The sequence below is a fragment of the Nelusetta ayraudi genome, unplaced genomic scaffold (genome assembly GCF_046127955.1).
Source record: "Nelusetta ayraudi isolate G7.1 ecotype Tasmania unplaced genomic scaffold, CSIRO-AGI_Nayr_v1 ptg000004l, whole genome shotgun sequence".
Taxonomy (NCBI): domain Eukaryota; kingdom Metazoa; phylum Chordata; class Actinopteri; order Tetraodontiformes; family Monacanthidae; genus Nelusetta; species Nelusetta ayraudi.
The window spans coordinates 11,747,001-11,753,000 of NW_027466054.1; positions in this window are offsets into that span (position 1 = coordinate 11,747,001).

The window sequence follows — 6,000 nt, forward strand, 5'->3', positions numbered from 1 at the left end:
AAATAGAAGAAGAAGAAGAAGAAGAAGAAGAAGAAGAAGAAGAAGAAGAAGAAGAAGGGGTGTGCACAGGTAATGATCGAGGAGTGTGGAGTGGATGAGGAAAAGTCTGCTACAAAGGTTTGGGATTTACGGCAAGTTAATCTACGAGGACCTTTAAGTGTAAGTTACAAACTAAAAAGTCAACCCGATGTTTATTGGACTGTAACTCACGAAGCCACTCATTGGCCAAGCGAGTGGCTTAGGGGAACTTCCCATTTGTCCGACCTCCCATTAGTCTGACAAATTGCGCATTAGTCCAACCTCCCATTGGGGTTACAGTTACGGTTAGGGCTACGGTTAGAATTACAGTTGGGGTTAGAGGGGATTGAACCAATGCGAAATTTGTCGGATTAATGGGAGGTCGGATGAAGGGGAGGTCGGACCAATGCCACGCTGCCGTGGCTCGGTAGCGGTGGACGGGAAGCGAGCAGCTGTTAGCTAACTCAGCTAACCCCACAAGCTTGGCCTGGACATATTCCGTGCCACAGTGGCAGCTTTGAGTTCCTCCAGCTACCTGGGACATTCACCCAAACTCCACCGTGAGTGTGATCTCCTGCTACAGCCACCTTGTGGATGGACAGCTGTTAGCTGTTAGCATCTCTGGGAGATATCATAAAGTACTGACCACTTATCATATTTTTTGCTCCATTGGGAATTAAGTGACAGCTGAGATTGTGGTTCCCAATCAAGACAAGCCTGAAACTAATTTTTCAATTATAGTGTTTTCTTTACTTGCTGGCTTAATATAGGGTTGATTGTTGACACACACACACACACACACACACACACACACACACACACACACACACACACACACATAAATGTGTATATGTAAATATATATATTACTTAATAGGTTGTCTCCTAGTATTTAGTTATATTTCACCGGGCTTAAAAGGCGACATGCAGGAAATGAGACTGAAAAACAATGCTAAGTTCATTGCTAGCTCAAGTGCCCGCTCAGCCTTACTGGCCTAATGGTTTCAATCACCTTTCTCTTCAGCCTTCAATAAACAGCATTTCCAATAGGTCTTCCTTCTCCCATCTTTTCTGTGAACAATCAGCTTCTGTTCCAAAAAAAATGGGTGGGAAGTGTGAGAGTGAGAAACTCCTCAGAAAAAACTGGCAAGAAAGAGGAGCTATTGTGAGATGTAAACAATGGCTGCAGTTACAGAGATGTGTGTAAATGCTGCTATCGTGATTTATTTTTTATTTTTTTTATTAGGACTGGACTGTATTTTCACATTAAAAGGACACCATCAACTGGCCCTAAACGTTCCTATCACTGGAGATGGTCTTTACTCTGCTGGGGGTAAAGTTTTGGCAAAAGTTGCACTAAACGCTGTGTCGCATAGTGTCTCTCCATGCACCAACAGAGGTGACGATAACAAACCTGATTGGACATAGACAGGTGATAGTTCATGATATGCTTTCCGAATTTTGCCTTTCCCTTTCGAAATGCTTCCTATTGTCTCACTACCCTCCCAGATGGGTGTGTGAGTTATAGCCAAAGGGTTTGGGAGACGTCCCAGTTGTTGCGCCATTTCAAAAGCTTTGCAGCCAAGGCTAAAGACGACGATAAAAGTTTGAAGATAAAAGTCGAGTGTTGGTTCAGTCCAGCTTCAATGTTGTTCCCCCCCACCCGCTGGATGAACCTGCTTTGTTTCTGGGGTCAAAAATGGAACATTATTCAAACCTACATGTGTTATCTGTGCATAAGCTAATGATGACCTCCCAGCTTCATGTCCAAGACTGCATGACTTTAAAAATGAACAGTGTTTATCCTAGGCTGGCTTTATCCCAGACACACCTGCATGGTTATTGATTTCCTGATCTTATTCTATTGAGCGTTTCCCAAAACATCGAGATTTTATGCTGCAGAGAGGAGGGATTTATGATTTCATCCGTGAAGGCCTTGAGCTTTTTACCAGGTAATCCTTGAACAATTTTTTTTTTTTGTCCGTGTTTCGCCTCTGCATTACTTTTGGAGCATACCCTGATTCATTTGAACCAGATTTTTATGCCATTTTAGAAGCTTGAAAAGAGAAGATAAACTCAGACTATGCGAGCGACCTGTTGAACTTAACTTGCTTTGCTGATATTCAAGCGTTTCCGTTGTCTGTTGAAACATGAAGCTGTTTGTATATGCCAGCATGTTTGGACGGCGCAGGGTGTAAACGGGAATGGGCTTGTGGTTTACCAGAATTGCAACCTTCTAATGCCCTAAAAAAGATAACGGGTGAACTCTCGCTCTGCAGGAGCAGAGGATGAAAAATCCAAAACAGCTGGCCAGACTTATAAAAAGACGGTGTGCCCTCTGCGGAGGACCTGAGCACTTTTATTACCCTGTTGTCCCAACATTGCAGTTGCCTTTCCCTCCGTCTGTGGCATCAAAGTATTACCTGCATGAGTCACACGCAACCACTTTATTTGTGGTTTGCAGAAACATGCCAAGCCAGCGTCAAACTGTGGCCAGAGAGGAAGCACTGCAAGGTACAAACATCTTACTACTGAAGGAACAGACCAAGAAATATGCGTTCATCGGCAATGAGGCAAATAGCATTTCATTCTAGAGTGATTTTTTTTTCTGCATTGGTATTCGTAAATGAAAGAACTCCTTTAAATATGGTAAACAACCCTCGAGGGTGAAAAAGTGTTTGGGCCTGCGAACCGGCTGTGGGATTACGTCTTGTAAACAGAGCACTTGCTGAGGGTGCTGAGAACTTGTTGTGCTTTTAGTGAAGAATGAGGAGAAAAAAACTGAAGGAACTGCCAAACCATCACACTGACTCCGGGAAGGGTTGGTCATGCAGAAGAAAAGCACACGGACAAATGGCAGCGGAGCTTTGAATGCAGAACAAGTAGAGTACACGTACTTGCATTTCAGTACTCACCGATACCGAGTGCTTAATAAGGCCATTACACATTACTTCGATTTTTTTCCCGAACAGATGTTATTTAAACAACATTCCTCAGCATGTTTTTCTAGAACATGGACGACTGTCACATGTATATGTCACATGTATTGCAGTACATTGTCATATACAGTACATACATATACAACTGGTATCAGTGTTGTGGTACCGGCACCTATTTTATGAGTACCAGTACAGTACTCAACCCCGGTATCGGTACCGATACCCGACGTTGCTTGCGATATCAGTGCATCCCTAGAAGAAACAAAGGGAAATTATGTCCTTTGTTTCGTTTTCTTTCATTCTCAGTCGTGCACTCTGCCTGGCCCTGGGACGATGCGGGCATGACAGGGGAGAGACTCTCTGCTCCGGACCCGTCACTCTGTCGGCGCAGCCGAGGATTCTGCCCGGGCTTGTTTGGGTCCGGGAGTCTGCAGCAGGGTGCAGACTGCACAAGTCTCCTTTTCTCATTGTGCAATTGAAAAGATCTTAATGGAAAGCAGACGAGCATTGTCCTCAGATGACTCCTCCCCCTCTGCCCCCCCCCCCCAGCAAACAAACCAAGCAGGCCTGTTTGGTTCCCAGGTAGGATCGCAGTCATGGAAAATAAGCGGCTTTTGAGTCTCCAGTTTAAAGGGCGCCTTGACACGACATTCCTCCCTCCGAGCTGTAAATTGTTTATTAATCTTGGTCATTATGGTGTGAGCTGCACGGCTTTTTGTTTCACGTTTTAGTTTTTGTGCAAACAGTTTTTCTTTGTCCTTGTCAGCACTCATGGCTGACGGATCTGTCTGACTGCGCTCAGACAGCCGAGGCCACATCTGCTGGCTGGAGTATTTCCTTTTCAACGTCAATCAGAATTTCTTTTTCTTAAATGTTGTAAATTGGGACCAGCAGAACGTTTAAATCTTGTGAGAGACGGTGCTGTGTCATAAAAAGTAAATTTTTCCACAAGAAAATGTTTGTGGGTTTCAACACTTGCTAGTCTTTGCAGTGTTATTAGACAATCTCGAGCTTTTAGTAGTTTCATAGTGAAAACGAATGAAAGAGGATACAAGTTTGTGTTTTTTTTAAATTAATTTCTGCACATACCTTGTTGCCTAACATTCCTAAAAAAAACAAACAAAAAAAAACAAAACAATGAATCACTGATTAAAGCAGTGAACAAGAAAGTTGCTTGTGGCTTTGATATTTGTATTTATTTTCTGTCTTCATCTTTTGTATGAAAGCTTTTCTTTGCAATTCTCACAAAATTTGAATTCCAGACATCACACGAGTTTCACAGTGCCACCTGGTTATTCGTTGTTCTGTAAATTCAAAAAGCACATCTCCTCAGCGTTTGGTGTCACAATAGCCAACCGCGCTTGGAGGAAATCCTCTCGCTCTCACGCAGATGATGAAACATTGGCACTTGGCAGAGCAACAGCCGAGTGACGGTGCGAGAACAGCTCCCAGGCTGCGAACTGTCCTGCTGCACAGGGGTGGTGCCTGCCGCTACATGCACTGGAAATGCTTTGCGAACGCACACACACTGGAAATCCTGGAAACGAGGCGTCATCACGTGTGTCAAGCCCTCCACCAGCCGTCGCTATCTGCAGCGGAAGAGCTTCTGTGCATTCCGCCCAACACATGGTGAATGTTAACCCACTTCTGGCCAGTGTGTGTGTGTGTATGTGTTTTTTTCCCCTTGTCCAAACACACACCCTTAATCCCCATGAGACGGTCAGTGTGTCACCATGCTTTTTGTGGTTTTCGGTAAGTGTTAGCATATGTGAGGTATAAGATGACCGACTTACACCAAAGTCTGGGGATTGTAGAAAATACTGTCAAATATCTGTCAAAGCGAAACATTGTGATGTTCTGAATAAATGAACGAACACGTTTTCATCTCAAAGGTCCCATTTTTATTAAAGATTCACGTTCAATGTTTTTCGTGTCTCGTCTGCCAGTGACCTCTGCAAAAACAACCTTTTTCAGCAAAGGTTTCTCGCTTGGAAAATTAAATTTTGTGATGTCACAAAGGGCACATCCTCACCTCTCCCAGACACATCTGTTGAATCACTGCGCACAGATGGAAAACAGTTCCACAAATACTTTGACATGAAGTCAAGGTTCCAATAAAGCCATTTTTATGTGTCTCGTCACCAAAACAAGTTTCCTGCCCGCAGGAGAAAAGACATCAAAGATGAGTTTTTGTTGGAAGGGCGCAGAGATGAAATGAAATTTATTCAAACAAAACAAATCTCAAATTCTGTATTTTTGCTAGAATGTAAAGATGTTGAGAAAATGAATGTTTAGCCGCAAAAACGCATCTTTTGCTTGCTTGTGCTTTTAAGAAATTCTGAAAACATGCCCTTTGTGATGTCACAAGGATCATCAACAACTCATTATTACCTCTATCAGGCTATTTTTGGAAGAAAAAAAGACCCAAAAAGGAGAAGAACAAAGGACCGTTGTACCTAAATTATATTAGAATTGCATCTTAATCTGTATTCATCCAGGTTTTGATCATTAGTTAACAGTGTGTCACAGCTGCATTCAAAAACTTGCCATGTCAGCATCTTCCTTGACAGTTTAGCCGAGGTTTGGTTTGTCGGGACATGTCCCGAGAAAGGTGGCCCCTCTGATGCGTGAATCATCTCTCATGCAGCGGAATCACTTTGTGCACTATCACCGCCGGGAAGCTGCTCGTGAACGCAGCAGTGATGTCGACTCCCCTTCGGTGGATGAGAAAAAACGGGATTCTAACAGCGCATTCCAAAGTGTGTGGAAACTCCAGAGTCTGTGACAGGTTTGTCCTGACTGGAAACAACGTGGTCTGAGTGGGAAAACCCACTTCCTCCGCCTATAAAAAGGAGGGTGCTCGGAGCACATATCACTTCTCTCCTCCTCTCCAACTCTCACTTTTCCTCGGGAAGGATTCTTGGATTTTGTTCGCTTTGCAGAGGGACCAAAGAAAATATTTTAAAAATGGCCTTTCCAAAGAATTGCTTCACTCTTATGCTTGCTGTTTTGGCTGCAGTTTTTATCCAGTGCCACCAAGGTAA